Here is an 18768-nt window from a genome sequence, read left to right as displayed (position 1 = left end):
AAACTAGACAGGCACGCTAAACATAATTCTGTCATTTTTAACTATAGATTTTTTCGTATATTACATGACAATAAGTTATACGGTATATGAGCGCATGACGTACAATTCTACGTTCGCGAATTTTTCGGATTGACATCGACTCTAACAATAGGTGCGCGTACAAAGAATTTCATCAACGTTTTGCATAGATTCTGTGAAAGTATATTACATTACGCATATATAAATGTGAACGATGTGGAAAAAATCACGGGGGCCAAACATCGACTTGCTGCGTTTGGCACTAGTAAATGGTGCGCGCTAGCTTCGGCTTCAACCACCAGTTATTACATTATACCATCAAGCAAATATAATATACAGAAAAGTATTTAAGTGTCAAACCATCGGATTTGATTGCATAGACGACTATAATCGGATATCGGTACACTTTAGAATCGATAACGTTTTTTTGAATGTCAGTGAAAAATATTAAATTAGTCTATGGTATTTTTAAAACATAGAACAAGCGTTGTCAAGTATCTATCGATACTGATAATATCGTCATAAGTTTAAAATATTGTGCAGGCGATCGACTGAAAATAATATGACTTAAATAGCGTAAGATCGATAAATTGTGCAGTACCTAGTAGTTACTAATTAGGCATGATAATTTTAGTTAATACGATGTGCGTGTTTTTTTTCTACTCAGCTATATTTACCATTTATGGATTTTTTTTTTTTATGTACTTAAAATATCGCAAGTTTAATAATGTCGTTTTTTTATTTTTTTTTTAATATACGCGTACGGAATATTATCAAAATGTTAATTTGTAATTTTATATTTAAATATGTTCTATAGTGTAATTTGGCAACCAAAAGACTGGAAAACGAGGATCCATTTCTGTAATTAAATTGTACCTCTCATTTAACTGCCTCTATTTTACAACAATTATTGATGTAATTTCCCTGAAATTTTATAAATTTTAGAAAATTTAATTAAAATATTGTGAACAATAAATTCACATAATATAATATATTAGTTATTAAAATCAAGTGATGTAGGTGCACTATTGTTTGGTTTATTTTGATAAAACGCCGTTTTAACTGAAAGCAGCGTTTTCGTTGAAAAACAATCACTTTTATGGTTTTCACGATTTAAAAATTAACAATAGTTTAAGAGTTATATGTATATATATACAGTGTATTATGTATAAAAGATATTAAAAATATTATAAAGGGTCTAAACGAATGTTTGAAAAAAATATAACGACAATTCGTTTCATGTATTATACGTCATTGTGATTTAAATAGTCTATATCCATATTCTATAATACTAATTAGAAAGATAAAAGATTAAATACACAATATACTAGCAAAATAAAATGCAAGTCTTAAACATGTGTATTGGCAGTAATAAAAATTATGGTTTATAGCAATAAATATATTCAAATAACATAATGTATACTTTTAATTTTTGTATATAAATTAGAAATGAATCAATGAAAAGTCTTTACGTTTACACTCTCGATAATTACTCTTTCAGTGTAAATGTCAAATTTTTAATGATTCGGTCAGATGATAAAACCTCAATCTACCGTTCACATTTCATAAAAGTTTAATTGACATTTTAACATTATATCTTTTTCCTGTGGACCACACGTTATACAATTTTGAAATGAGAAAATAAGTATTGTATTGAATCACATAAATGTTATAAAATATATATGATTTATAAAAATAGCTGTAAAAAAGTCTTTTCTAAAAATAAAAAAATATTATTATGGGTTCAATAAAAGGTATTATTAGTTATGACAATATATGATTGATAATATACTAATATTATTTAGTGTAATTTTTAATTACTATTCACAACTAGGATGTATCATTATTTACTTTCTATTCTCCTTAACAATGAATTTAAACAGTTATATACGTTAACTAGTAAATTATTATTTATTTTAACATAGTTATAACTAATTTGTTTACCTAATACATTTTATGAACTCGTTTTTGAGAACTTCGTTTCAAGTATTAGTAAATAATAATAAAAATTACCTATATATCAAATGATAACCAACTCAATATTATTTCTCAAGGAATTACTTTCATTGCAATAAAAAATATATTGAATTAAATATATATAAAAAATAAAAAAAAACAGAAAAATAATTCTGTTTTATACTTAATGGATTGCAACATTTTTTTTTGTCAGTCAAAAAGCTCGAAAATAAATTACAAGCCTTCTCATAAGTCACTTTTGCAGAAATAAAATGATGTCGAAAATACTTCACAGTAATTTTGTCTCTAGATATCAGAAGATAAAATTTTAAATTAATATTTAAACAAAATATAACGACATTTTTTAATATATTAGTTTATTTTCGCCTCATATTTTTTTTTAATTTACATTTATATATATGTGTGTGTGTGTTATGTTATGTTATAATAACCTGACCTAATAATGAAGTAGTTTCATATTTTATTTGTACAACGTTTATATGGATCATAGTGTGACACGTAATAATATTCAATATTAACAAAATTTGGATCGTTGTTTTATGTTGACCATTAAAATGTGTAATTGGAAGTTACCTCCGATAACTCGGAGGATTATTCAGAAAAATACTACATACCTTTATAACAATAATATGATAATATACATGTGATTGTAGGTACATAGCTCAAGTCATAAATAATTAAATATTTAATAAAATAAATTTGAATAAGTCAATAAATAATAATATATATAAATATATTTATTTAATAAAACCTGTCTCGTGGGTTCTCATGAAGGGGACTGTATCTCCTCTCTTTCTGACATAAATACTTTAATATTATTATGTTCAATTTTATAACCAGATCAGTCGTTTTAGAATATTTTGTTTATGTGGTTAGTTTAAAACAAAAACTATTATATATTCCTAAACAAAGAATACCATAATTTCTCAGAACTAAGTAAAGAAATATTATGTTTATAATACGACTAGGTAAAAACACATAACATATTTTGACCTATAATGGATAATTATATATAAACTAAATTTTTATATGATAAAAAAACCACTATAAGCTCTCTATAGCTAGGAATACTGGTAAGTTAGAGGATATGGAACAATTTTATGTATTATACTTCAAATGCGAGACACTAAACGTTATTGATTAAACAGTAAAAAACTTTCTTTATTCTTAAACTTTTAAGCGTGCACTTGGCATTTCATTACCATTTTTTTCTTTAATTACAAAAGGGTTATTTAATTTATAGTATTTTGATAATCAATTGTATTCGACTATAAAGTACTAACGTTGTAATTTTATATTAAATTTTGAATGAACTAAGTTTTTTTTAATAATAATTAATTAGAAATAAAATTTACTATTGGGTTATTACTTTGGTTGTTTTTTGTTTTTTTGTTGAAATTTAATTTTTGAAAATCTGATCATATTTCACGTTGCAATTAAATAAATAAAAAAAAACCCCTTATAAAAAGTAGATAGGTTTTTGACCTACTTGTCAACATCTTTACTTAATAACTTTTACAATAGTTTGTAATATCTTAGACATTTCGTGTGATTAAATTTTAAATTCTAATCACTTAGCTTTTATTCCTAAAGTTTAGTACCTACAAGTATTTTAAACATTTAACTGTAATTTCCGCTTTTTAATGCTTACGATAATTGTATAGAGAATAACCTTTATTTACCATAAACTTAACAAAGTTTTCATTTTTAATCAATTTACTAGAACTTATTAATTATAATTAAACTGATATTCATACGATAATTGCAGGTATATTATAATATTAAATAGGTCATTTACTTTTAATCACAAAGATCCTTAACCTTGAGTTAAATTTAAGTCATAAACGTATTTTATCGATAAGTACTGATGTATTTTTATAATTTTTATACTTAGTTTATAATAATTATAAAAATAATTATAGATTATAAAAATTGGCGGTTTATAATACATTAGTCATAGTATGAATTGTTCTAATATAGGAAATAATTTTAACTTATAATATACAAGGATTATTTTAAATAAATAATATTAAACGATTTAAATTACCATATTTAGGTACATATTTATGGTATAGATATCGTATTATTTAAAATATAAGTAAGTATATTTTAACTGATTATAGCTTAGAATCAGGTACCCCTTCTAATTATTTACCAAAAGTATTTTAGTAACTATATTTAACTGCATAGTTCCATAAATTTGTAGAATTTTAATTGAACGGTGATTTTAAATAATTTTTAATTATCGTTTTCTATCTGGCTAGCAATTTAATGAGAATTATAGAATACAATGAAAGCTTGTCTAATACACGTTAAATATATGGGTAAATAATGAAAACGAATTAAAATTTTTAATTTATAGGTTTCAACAATAACTATCTAAGTTTTCCGGCATTGTGAAAAGTAGATAGGTATAATAAAGTACAATTTTTAAAACTATAAGGTACACACTAACTCTTGTGTTTAATTTTTACAATGTAAACATTTATACATACATTAAATACATTTATTTTCTATAATAATAATGAGATTTTAAATCATTATAAATATTTTTTTTTTTTTTGCCATTAGAGTATAAATTTATTAGATGCATTAAAAATAAAAATATAGTTCCTATTCTATAAATTGTAGTCACATTTAAATATGTTTGAACATGATATTGTCTGTGCAGTAAATCATTTTACTGTATTCAAATGTGAATTTAAAAATAAATTAATACTACATCAATAGTTATAAATTATGGATAATTATTTATGGAAGCTGTAATAAATAAACCACAGAAGAATAGTTGGATCTAACAAAAGTGACATTACTGAGTTATTGCATAGAGCGATAGCACAAAATGGCAAATCATATTATTGGGTAATATTATAAAATTATATTACGTTTATTTACATTGAAATTTAATATGGTAAGTACCTATATATATATATATGTATTAATAGTGTTAGACTAAAAAATAAATTAAAATTTTTTTTTTAATATTTAATACAACATTTTTTTATTTAATTACTTTTTCTAAAATAATGGTCCATATATATATATAAATTAAATACATAAACATATAAGAAGTATTATAGTAGAAAAATTTGATAATTATTTTTAATATAATTAACAACAATTATTATAACATATATATTTATTTTATTAAAAGAGAAATTTATAATCTGTACAATAGAGAATAATAAATAAATATGATATATAATCAATTTAATAAATTAACACGAGTACCATTATTAGCAATAATCCTCTAAGATTGTTATTCATATCTATATTTTAAAACGGTTTTTTAGAAAATAAGACATTGTATAGTTGTTATTATATCTGTCAATTATTTCTATTGATTTAAGTATATATATTATATAAACTATAAATTAGTATCATCTTTGTTATTCATAAAAAATTAAAATAGGTTGTAGTAAAATCATGATTGAACACTTATTTTGCTTATTTACTAAAAAAAAAAAACGAATCTGCTTAGAATAGGACTCACTTCTTCACGTGCATCGTATTAAAAATTGACGGAATAATTTTACTGTTCTTTGAATTTAATTAAAGTTACTTAAAAAAAGTATATATTATATATGAATTATTAATTTTAAAATGTATTATTTCTACATAATTGTTTTACAAAATTGTATAAACAATTTTCCAATATAGTTTATAAAATACTTATTTATTTATTAATTTAAAAATTGATTAAACTATGTTTATTTGAAAATATTTGATGAATGGTTATTAATATAATAAAATGACTATCATACAAATTTTGGAAACTTTAATTTAAGTCATTTTTTAAAAAATAGGTAATAAGTAAAAATTGAATTGAATCAATAATCTTATTATTAGATTTGGATTAGTGCTTTGGATAAGCTTTTCTGAAAACATAAAAAAACAAATTTTACTCATTATTGTAGATACAAAATTGTAACTGAAAAACTAATATTATTTTAATTTACATTTTTAAGAATTTGTATTTTGGCATTTCTTTAAAATTATCAATTCTTTTAATTTACTTTTACATCAATTTTCAATATTAATTCATTGTTAATTATTTTTTATGCTAAGATATAATTTAATAATATTAAATAGCATATTTATGCAATTCCTTCACTTCTAAATTGGTAGTTTGTATATGTAATTGTAAGTTATATACTTATATTATGTTCATCAGAAAAAAAACTTTTATTATTATTCAATTTTTAATTATATTTCAATAGAAACTTTTTAATAATAAAAGTAGGTACTAGAAAAATATTTCTAATTGGTTCAATAAAATATTTTCTGGTTACCTTTTCATGGAGACAGTATTTATCATTATTTCTTTAACATGATTACGAAGTGCTAAACTCAATTTTAAAGAAAAAGTTAGCTTCTTGTAACCTATAAAAGTTTAATTTAATATAGAATAAAGTAAGAATCCCAGTTTCATATCGAACCAAGATTTCAAAAATGAATACAAATTGTGAAGTAATTAGTAGTTACACACTATATAAATACCTATAATACATTAAACACTCTACATGATTGAACAACATACAACTTACACACTCAATACTTTTTACACATCCAAATTATTACCTAATATATTAAAATCACATATGGCACCAGTTTGACGCTAACCATCATTGCAAGTGAACTTAGCAATACAATTATTGACAGCCATCTATCAAGCTATAAAATATATCATTATTATAGATATATAAGCTATACGTGTCTAATTATTGATAAACACCTCATACATAGTACTTTAACCCCCAGCTACGGAAGAAGTATTTATAAGGAATAGAAATCCTTCTCTGGATAACAAATATTGTAACAAGGATCTCCCGACTACGTTACAGTAGGTGTACTCAACAATTTTGAAAAAAAAAAATAAAGCGAAAGCAAATAAAATATACAAGAAAAACCACAGGATGTTTAAGCTACTCTAGACGATTTATTTTATGTAACAAACAATATTGTTTTGGCACTTTGCATATCATTAAGACTAAAGATAAACAAATAATACAGTAACTGAAAGTTTTTAATAATTATGTGAGATTTGGAAAAATTATGGAGTTGATGAAAAAAGGTTGTAGATACCTACAAGGTTACAGAAATAGTTAAAAAAAGACTGCGAAAGTTGCTTTGTTGTATAGTAATTATTAGTAACAGTTAATATGTAACTCATCAAAGTGCCTAATTCAATGTATAGTATGTAGTATTTAATTTTAATTCAATAAAACATCATTCTTCATAATACGGGAAACAAAAAAACAAATAATTGGTAAAAACAGGAATTTTTACGTAAAACAGATTTTTGAAAAAATCTATTTAATTCAAAAACTGAAAACTGTAGTTGAAAATTTTACCACATTTTTACGTTAGCATTTTCTATACTAAGTACAACTTTCAAAATATTTTGACCCTTCGTAGATATATTTTCATATAAATATTTATAGTAAAATGTATGCTCTGCCATAATCCTGAAACTTTAATACAAAGTTCCTCATAGGTAAAAATACTATCACTTTATTTTTTTTTAATCTAGAAATTTAAAGTCAGAAAACCAATTTAAAATTTAAATTATTTTTACTGGTCAAAAAGGTAATTACTTACACAAATAGCACACTATTTTAAAGCAATATATTTATTCCACTCAGAATCTCAAATTATATATTTTACAAATATATATTAGTTATTTCAAAAAAAGTTTTTTCAAAATATATAGTTCGGAATTTTCCTTTTTTTCATATTTTTTATAAAAAAATCTAATATACAACAAAAGATAATTTTAAAATATGATAAACAAATATATAGTTATTATTTTATGCATGTATAATTATTTTATTTTCTACACTAATAAAGTATATAATGCATAGGAGGTCCAAAACAATAAAAAAAAAAAAAATAATAATATTGAAAGGTTCGAGAATAATTATATTTATATTTGTTTTTTTTTTTTTTTTATTTGCGAGGAAATAATAATATAATAAAAATATGCATATTTTAATTATTGTAAATCTTGAATACCAAATTAAAAATAATAGTTAAAAAATCTTCCTATTCATATATGAAGTATATGATGATGAATATTTTCATTATATTTTATAAATTAAATTCAACCTAAGGCGTCAATATTAACACATAATATATATTCTTCATAATAAATTGAAAATACAATTTTTAAGGTATACTACACTAGCCTCAATTAACCTCGGTTTTAGCACGATTAACTTCAGCAACTAGATATAAATACAATAAAAACATAGTAAACAATCTGTAGTTGAGACCCATTAACTCTTTTTTTTATTTAGTTACGTGCTTGAAGTAAATTTATAAATGTACTAAATGAATAAAGAACATTTTTATGACCAACTGGAAATAACAAACTTTTATGTAGTCTGTGACAACACATCAATTATTTTATAAGCTCTAATTATTAATTTTTAAACTTAGGTTAAACAATATTGAAAAGTATTACTAAGCATATTTGTTTGACCAAATTTATTTGGAGTTTTGGTGTTGACTTAATCGTAATTCCTTAATTTCCCTAAATGACTCATCAAAAGCAGACTATTTATATTATACTTTTTCTCAATCAAATGTAATTTAGTCAAATGTATAAATATATATATTTATCTCCAAGCTTATTAATAGTTAGTTCAATAAATATTGCGATGTGTACACATTCTGTGAATGAATCTACTCAATAAAGATTTTAAACATTATTTACCTCAATCTTTATGTGTCTTACCATTAATAACTATTAAAAATTGTATATTTACAAACTATTTTCTGTTGCTAATGAATAGTGATAATTCCTCATCAAGAAATATATATTTTATATCACTTATTATCATTATTATTGTGAAATAACTCAAAGTTTGTTTGAAAACATAAAATTATGAAAAAAGGATGTAAACTTACATGCGACTTCTTTTTTTATATTCAATAAACAAATCGGTATAAATGGATTTTATTAAATAATCTTAAAGAAAATTGCTTTTATTTTGCTTATATTTTTTCCAATTTACAAGCTTAGAACTATGTCAACTTTAAAAATAAAGCTACCTACGCTTAATTTTATTTATTTATTGAAAGAATACTGAAAATTTCTTTTTACGATTCGTTAAAAAAAAAAAAATACAATTTTGAAACAACAGTTTATTGGTAAATGATCATTGAACTAAAATGTTTGATTTTCTTGTTCATAACTATCATTAAGCATACATTGTTGTATAATTAATTATTCTATGCTTTAGTAAAAAATCAAACGATTTAACAGTCTAAATAATTTAAAACGAATTCCAATCATTATTCTTTATATTCTGTCATCGAAATCATTATTAAACATTTAAGATTAATTTAAAATAAAATTTATTAGCTTCAAAAATGATGATAATAGTGTTAATAATTTATTATTTTATTAAGTCAATGTTTTAATAAAATATATATTTCTCAATGCTGGGATTTAAAATATGAAAAAAACTAATAAGTACATGATTCTTACAACTTTTTATATTATTTATTTCACGATGAACTACTCTCATTTGGGTTTATATCTTAGCATTATAATATCTAATATTATTTATAAACTAAGTGTGTAGACTCTGATTCATTTTAACAGAAAAATATATCCCATAGAAAAAAATCATCATGCTTTGTGAAATACTGATATATTTTATACGTGAAGAATAAATCAATACAAGTTGAAATGCGCATTTAGATTTTGCAAACTCTATTTTCAGAAGTTGGAACAATTTTTCAAATAATCACACAGTTTTAATTATCCTTAAATAAATTCTACTAGTGCTATAAGTAAATTCAAATATCCAATAAAACCTATAAAAAGTCTTCATCTTTCCAAATAAAAAGAATAATCAAAATCTGACTAATTCATAAAGCGTGAAAGCTAATTTTATAAATTATTTTTGTTTGTTAAAATGTTTTGATTATATTTTTCTGTATAGCCACCATGAAACGAAACTATAAATTGATTTCAAGTTTTACTCCTTTATAAAAATATGGTCCCTTTTGTTCAACGTATATAACAGATAACATAAATAAAAAAATATGTTAAATAAATTATACTATATTTATATTATCTATGCGGCTTTATTTGAATAAATTATAATAGATTAAAATTTAAAAAGAGTAGAATGTTCTTAAAATTGGTATAGGAATTGAGAACTACTTAGACTGTTATAATAATTTGTTCGTATATAAAAATACATGGTTGAATACTTATATAATAAATTATACCTTCATTAGGTATGTACACTAAAAAATATGAAGTCATGTCCGTTTTACAATTATTACTTACTTGTTTATAAATAGATGAGAATTGTATAAGAAATTATAATTTTAAACCTTTAACTCCAAAATGTATTTCTGAAATAATAATAATTATTATAACAATAATTTATCTAAAATGTAAAACCACGTTTAAAGCTGAATAACCTTACTTTTTATGGTGCTATTTTAAACAATTTTTTCTATATAATAATAATATAGTATAATAATCATAATATATTATATTTTGTATTTTGTAACAATATTAATACAACTTTGGTTACAGTATTTAATTTAAAAATGCTATTTGACCCGTACAGTTTCTGAACAGTATTACCAGTATTGAATTATCTTCGGGATATCTGTATTGAATATTAATAGTTAAACTAAAAAGACAAACTGTGATCGGATGGCAAATGATTATGACAGACCTGACACGAATTTAGAAATAATTAATGTAGGCAAATACCTATATTAATATAGTATTCAGTGACTACAAGTGGCAGACTATATTGATTACACGTTACTAACTATAAAAAAAAAAAATCACAATTTTATAATTTTAATATGAAATCCAATTTTTATACTCAGATTTTGTTAAAAAATAAAACTGTTTTACATTGCTGCACCGATTTAAAATAATTTAAAAAACATTTTTTTTTTCTAGAAATATTTTGAAAACGCATTTGATGAATTTTACACTTATACTTACCGAAAATATTCTCACAAATATATTAAAAATACGTAAAATATTTATTTTAAAAAAAAGTATAAATTATTGAAGTATTATTAGAAAATTTAAATAAAAAACAGCGAAATTGATCTACTGTTTAGTAACATAGTAAATATTAGTATATTTCATCAATGAGTAAGTTACTATGTAAAATTTGAATTCAATAATATATATTTCTAAAAAGTGATTCTAAGTAGAAATGATAAGTCACATTATTAACTTTTAAGTTAATTACCAATTATATATAAATCCGCTCAAAATTTAAAGAAAATTTAATTTTTAGATGATTTATTTAATTGTTATAATTTTAATGATTTACTCATATATATCATATCGCAATAATATATGTTACTATTCAAACAATTATACATTTTTAAGGTTTGAACTACACCACATATTTTTTTTTTTTAACTTTTTTCTATACCTTATGTGGTTCACAGAACCGGAAGAAAAAAGAAATTAATAGTTAACTCATTACGAGTAGGTAAATACACTAATCCATTCTTGTTAGCTGTATTCAAAATGTAAAGTGTCCACTTTTACTTTTGTGTACACACCAAAAGTTTTTAAACCGCATAATAAAAATGTTACTTGTTTTAAAAAAAAAAAATCCAATTGAAATTAATTGTATACGAGTAATAATATGGTTGTCAAAAAACAAATATAATTGTTATTTATTTATTTATTTATTTGAAATAACTCTTAACAGCAGTCTATATTGAGAGCCAATCACAAATTTTTTAATATATAAAGATTATATAATACGTCATTAACGAATATATTACCTATGATATAACTAACTTAATTATCAGTTAGTAAATAATATTTATTTTTTACATTGACAGAACCAACTAACTTGATCAAAACTTCACTTGAAAATATCTCTAAAATAGATATATATATATATATATTATATATTATTATATAATGTATTATTGGTACGAGTATAATATGTACGATGTACAATATCATCAGTGCCGAATTAACCATTAGACGCAGTATTAGCACTCCAATGTAACTTGTGCAATCCCTAGGGCAGTGGAGAAATTCCATAAAAGTAAATTTGCGTCAGTGGTTCCTAATTTAATTATTGTGTTTATGTAATGTATTTATCTATTGTTACAACAACAATATCAGATATCAGAAAATTGACTAAAATCTCTAATCACAATCTAAAATTTATTCCAATTTAAATTTTTGTTTTACCTATTTTTTTTTATTTGAAAATCTTTTTATTCCAAAAAAAAAAAAACAAAATACAATGAAAAAGAACGAATTTGTTAAATATAAAATTTCAATACCTACTTATATTGAATACATACAATTCCATTAAATGTTTTCTCGCCTTTTTTTAATTTTTTTTTTATATATTAACCAAACTGTATTAAGCATTTTTGTTCATCAAGAGCATATTTTATTATTAATTTTTTAGGTGACAAATGGATTCAGATAAACAATTTTTAGTCATTATGTATTAATCTCATGAGCAGCAGTAATATTATATATTGTTATACATATAATGTATTACTAAAGAGGTAAATTTTTTCGTATGAAAAAAAAGACATTCAATACAATTTGGTTTAATATATATGAGTCGTTCATCTACATCTTTATTTCTCAATCCTACAATGTTTCAACAATCAACTGTTGTTGTACAAAATATTTATATAAGTAATTTTTATTCAATCGAAATCTATATGTATATTATGCACAAATAACAATTATTTTATGTAAATTAATATTTAACCAAAGAGTCACGAAGAACTAATATTGCATTATAATCCTAAATAGTTGAATAAAACATTTTGATAGTACAAAAGCTACAAAATGTATTATTAAATACTTGAAACACCTTGTTAATATTTCCAAGAACAGACCCAAATATAAAAAATAAAAGTTCTAAGATATGGAATTATATGAATTATTTTGTTCAATTTGTGTTCAGTATTAGGAAACAATTTTTATTATTTTCCAATGACAAGAGAAAATGTTTTCAGTAGTCATAGAATTTAAATGACATACGAAGTAAAAAAAAAAATAATTGTATTCAAATGGTTGAGACTTGAGCTTATTAAACCGGTAAGAAAGTTTTAATAACGTAATAATAATTTATTTTATTATGTTTTTTTGAACTAATTTATATAATAATATAATCATTTATTAAATCTTCGTTATTAATTTTTAATTTATAATTAATTTTTATAATTGGTCACTTTATTGGTACTCAATTTAATCATATTGTTTACCTATAAATAATATAAAGTATATACTATTATTAAATATTTAAATGTATGCACTGTAATAATATAATTTATACCCTATCGTTTTATTTTCAAATTTTCAAATATATAATATAAATACACTAGGATTGTATGACAAATATTATATTGTATTACTATATTTGTAATACAATCCTAGTGTATTTTTATTATATATTTGAAAATTTGAAAATAAAACGATAGGGTATAAATTATATGATTAATTTGTATTCTGACTATTTTGAGCCATTAGCATATTCTTATTATTTTCGCAAACTTGACTTTAACATTTTGAAAATGGTTACTTCAAGTTTCAACAACAACTTTAAGTTTTAAACAATAATGCCTATTGCTAAAATACTAAATTAAATTATGTTATTCTATACCTGTGTTTATTATTTACATAAATTAAGAATAAAAATTATATTAAATATATGTAAATAAGTCATTATTGAATGTTTTAGGTACCTATTTGATATTATTTTTAATAAATCTAACCAATTCAATTTTATCAAGTGATTTTTTGAATTAACATTTTTCAATGGTTTTGTCAGCTACATTGACTGATTGATTATTACTTTCGAAACACCAGATGTATGATTTCTTTCGTTTCTTTTTTTTAGATTAACATTTTTTTTTCAAACCATTGCCTTTGAATACAACTCAAGGTGAAAATGTATTTGGTAAAACTTTTATGAAGTTTTTATTAATATTTGGTGAAATGGAATCTTCTAAACCTTTAGAGGTGTACAAAAATATAAGATTTCTATAAAGTTTTTTTAATACGAATCTTAAATTATTGTAAACGCTGAACTTTTGTTAGACATTTTTTTTTAATACCTTTTTATTATGTAAGTAGCTATTAATATTATAAACTGCAATGCTATTAATATACCTATGATAAACTACGATGTCGTTGTACGTAGTAGTACATTTCAAGAGAGAATCTCGTCATTGGATAGGTCACTATTATTTATAATAAGTATAATATGGATAATAGATATATTCATATGTACAGAATTTACAAATATAATGATTTAATAGTAAACGCACCACGATATAGCAACATTTACATTAAGCCGTTATTAATATGATATTGTGAACACAATATATTTTAATCAATAATCGACTTGGGTAATTTTTGTTTTAATTATTGATAAATAGACAAGATAATGATTAGACAACATTGTTCACAACTATTATTAATACTTATTTTCATAAGTCGTAAAATTGTGTTTCAAATAGAAAACATTAAATAACGAGCATACAATCTGAATAAAATATATCCTATATTATTTTTTCATGTTTATCTATTCGATGTATTAATTACTAATGATAGCGGATACATCATTATGTATTATTAAAAAAACATCATAAATATTGTGTTCCAATAGTATTATTTCTACACCAATATTTTGATTCATAAACGCGTATTCCTATATGAAAGTTTCAAAATTTTTTCTAAAAGAAAAAAAACAAAAAAAAAATATATCTATCTACTACTTAATTTAATAAGTCAAAAAAAGTTTACCGTTAATACTATACGAGTGTGTTATTTAATAAGATATTATTCGTCTGTTTGTATATTATGGTCGTATGACACGTTCATTAACGCGATCGCTCGGTATCACTATATTCATTAGTCATTACGCACGCAGCTACACTGACAACACGGTACACCATCGCCCGACGCTTCCCGACCGCATATATAATTCTTGCGACGTGTGCAGCAAGCACGATCCACCTTGGCGGCAAACCGATCGTTTTCAGTTTTTTCCCATAGTCACGAATACGCACACGACTTCTGTTTCGCTTATTGCTGTGCTAATTTCGGTGAGACGACGAGTGATCGTCATTCGTTTAAATTAACGTTCGTCTTTGCTTTTCCCTCTGTGGGCATACTGGCCACGTTCCGGACACGGAAACGCCACTGGAACACTACGCTTAATATATCATGTTTTATTTATAATATCGAATTTGTCACTGATACGTCTATAACTATTGCGTTACCGATCTGCCGCAATCTCGTGGTGATCACCGTCACGATAATATATTATTCTCGTGGAATGTGTAAATCAATTATTTAAACCGATACAAAATCGCGTAGGTACAAATACTCGGAGATAAAGTTAAAAGACAAAATTGTAATACATCTGTGTATGTTGATCGAGTGTCGTAGCTTAACTGCTTTTCAGAAATATTAAACAATAATAAAATATATAGATGCTCATATAGTAGATCCTACGCGCGAAACCGTTAAAACGGAAATTACCAACCAATCTCTGAGATCAAAATATTCACAATGATGTTATAATAAGATATATTGCAGCGCGCCAGTGTAGAAATAACGAAATTATGAATAACATTACCACATTAAATTGCAATATTAAACAGTTTTTCTCTTTTCTTTAGATTGAAAAGGTTAATTGTTTGCTTGTATACTTATTTTTTATATTGCATGTTTAAAGTTCATCTTAGAAAAAAATCAATACTAATGTGTACAAATTCGTACTTCCATCATGCACTAAAAACCGAATTAATTTAAAATATTCAAACATCAACGGTTACGATCACGATCGCTCTTGAAATGTAATAAGTATACCCACAAATCGCGATCCTCGGCAGACATAATAGTATACAATTATATAATTATATACTCTCCACAAAGGCAATATGGTAAGGTTATAAAATGTAAGACTACGGGATCACATCCAGTAACTGTTATATGCGATGTACGAAAGTCGAGAAGCGACACTCCGAACTCCATATGGCACAGTCTTAAAAATCAAACTAATTATTGGAGCCTGCATAATGTGATACGTAAGTCATCTCGTCATCTCGATGTGTCTTTTAATAAAATTGATGTTCCGTGAACATGATTTCAAGTATAATTATATTTTACTACAGAAAGTCTAATTTATATTATTTATAATAGCATAAGACCAAGCTCTACAAATATGACGATTGCATTTTTACTGATTTATTGTTAACATACAGGTGAAAACAGGTAAAAAGAAAAAAACTATTGACCATGGAAGTCCGATTGCTCTGCTGTATAGTAGGTTTCGATTGTAACTCGCGATATTGAGTTGGACACATTAATGGATAAATTTAATTTGAATTCAATGATAAATTGTAACACACGAAAAACGATTCTGAGCGGAAACGACTAACTATTTTTTTTCGAAAAACATCGTTTATATATTGTTATATAATAAATGATCATAATATTTTACCGTGTATTATTGTTATTAGGTAACCTGTAAGTCTGCAATTCTGACGTACAGTAGAATGGTATTAATAGGTTCGTGATATAAACAGCTTAAAATTAGTCTAAATATTAAGACAGTTTAATGGTGTACGGAAAATGATAATATTTAAGTAATGGTTTAATGTTTCGAATTTATATGGATAATATTTTGGAATATCTAACATGTTACAAAGTAGCAAACAATTTTCACGGAGAATTTTTAATTGTTATTTTGTGTTAGAATAACTAATTTTTTACAAATTTAAATTTCAAGCGTTCAAAAAATAATGTACTAAATTTACCTTCTTTTAATATGTTTTTTTTTTAATTCCATTAAGCACAATTTATGAGGTATCTTGTTTACAATTTTTAATTTAAATTTATAATTATATACATTTTCAATCATAAAAATATTTGCTATTTTTGTAAGTTTTTTAAAAAAAATGACTCTAAACGACTATATATTCTCTAAAATATATATATATATATATATGATATTATACATAAATTCATTATTAAAACCTAATATAATTTACTATACTCAAAACCACCTCAAGGTTAAGTTAGGAAAATTGAAGAATTTTACTGCTCTAAAACGGACACAAAAAAAAAATTGTTAAAAATAATATTCTGTTGGTAAGCAATTACTTTCATAGCTTTAATCACATCGCAGTGAAAATAATTTAACCAATAATTATATTGAATATATTCATCGCTCTGCTCCAAAACTAAAATAATTCTTAAATACGGCTAGATTATAGTTTTAAACGAATATTAAAACAAATTAAATTTTTTCTCGGAAGTTTCGATACAATAATCACACACGTGTTTATTACAAAACTTACAAATAAAAATGTATTTTTTTTTTTTTTGTTGATCTACATAATTTATATAACTTTGTTATGAACTAGTGCACAAAATCAGAATCTTTTCTTTGTACGACCTATTTATTTGAATGCATAACATACATAATATATAATGATATATTGACATATTGTATACTGAAAATCTATATGATAGATTTTTAAAATTATGTTCTGTACCGTCTATTTTTAAATAGAGGATTTTTTTCCTTGCCGCCAATATACGGGTTTGGGATCAAATTAACATTATAATCGAATTGTGTCCCTCAAAATTACACAATATTTCAATTTTTCTAGTTGAATCCTGATTGCGTATTACAATAGTATGTCCGAATTAAGTCCTGACTTTCGCGATGACAAAACCACATTTTTAATTTATACATATATTAAAATTAAAGTATGGACAACTGTTTCAAGTCTGTGTTCTTTACGATATCGTTGTAAAGGGCACAAACGAAAAGGAAAAAGTTTTTATAATCATTTTTTTTTTTTTTGTAGTTTTAGTTTTGGGACTCAATTTGAATTCATCCCTCTCCCCTGGCTAAACTAAAAATATTAATATTATGATGATTGTAATCGAAATTTGTATTATTTTTATTATTATTTCCGACGACATTTATATTAAAATATATATTGTATTAATAAAGCACGGCAGTACTCACCACTCGTTGAAGACGATTGTGAACACGCGGACTTCGCGGCACGTGCTGCTCGCGGGACCTCCGAATGATATTATGGCGACGGTGGCGGCGGCGTACAACACTTCCGGTCGGCTACGACTGGCCGCCCGTCGTGTTCGGCTGACACTGCTTTCGTCGGGCGGCGCGGCCGTTTAAAGTTTGAATCGGCAGCGCCATACGGTGGCGGGTTGTATGTGCCGCGGCCGTATAATATATGACGTATAAGGATTTAAGGGTAGGTACGCGAGTTTCACCCTCCACCACCGCTGTCCCCGAGCTTACGGTATACGTTTTAACAGCTCGACGACGACGACGGCGACGGCGATGTCTGCGTGAATTTTATTTATATTATAATATATATATATATATATTAATGTCTGTTAGACGCGTTGTTACTGTACGTTCACAAGTATAGCGAACGGATACCACACAACTCTAAGCATTATATATATATATATATATATATAAATGTATTTATTTACTTCCGATATACTTCCGATACACGTCGAGTGCGGAGTGGCATCACGGGGCGGTACAGTTACGAAAAAGTAAAATAACAACGGTGTGTAACGCGTTGATTTCTTGCACTCGAATGCGTGTTTATTATTTATCGTTTATTATTTTTCTGAAAACGTGTCTGCAAATGTGTCCCGACGCCGCCGTACGCATTTACAACAATATGTATTATGCTTAACGATTTATTGCGCCTTCG

At 24.3% G+C, this 18768-nt stretch overlaps 1 protein-coding gene across 1 annotated transcript in view; it reads right to left on the bottom strand.

The window, feature by feature from the left end:
• LOC113555891 (nephrin-like) overlaps positions 1-18149 on the bottom strand; it is a 234889-nt gene extending 216740 nt beyond the window's left edge. The window contains exon 1 of the mRNA XM_026960497.1: positions 18039-18149. The gene's annotated coding sequence lies outside the window, so the exon portion shown is untranslated. The remainder of the gene's footprint in view (positions 1-18038) is intronic.
• Between the last annotated feature and the right edge of the window lie 619 nt (positions 18150-18768).

The sequence above is a fragment of the Rhopalosiphum maidis genome, chromosome 3 (genome assembly GCF_003676215.2).
Source record: "Rhopalosiphum maidis isolate BTI-1 chromosome 3, ASM367621v3, whole genome shotgun sequence".
NCBI classification, from domain to species: Eukaryota; Metazoa; Arthropoda; class Insecta; order Hemiptera; family Aphididae; genus Rhopalosiphum; species Rhopalosiphum maidis.
This window is presented reverse-complemented; position numbering and strand designations above follow the sequence as displayed.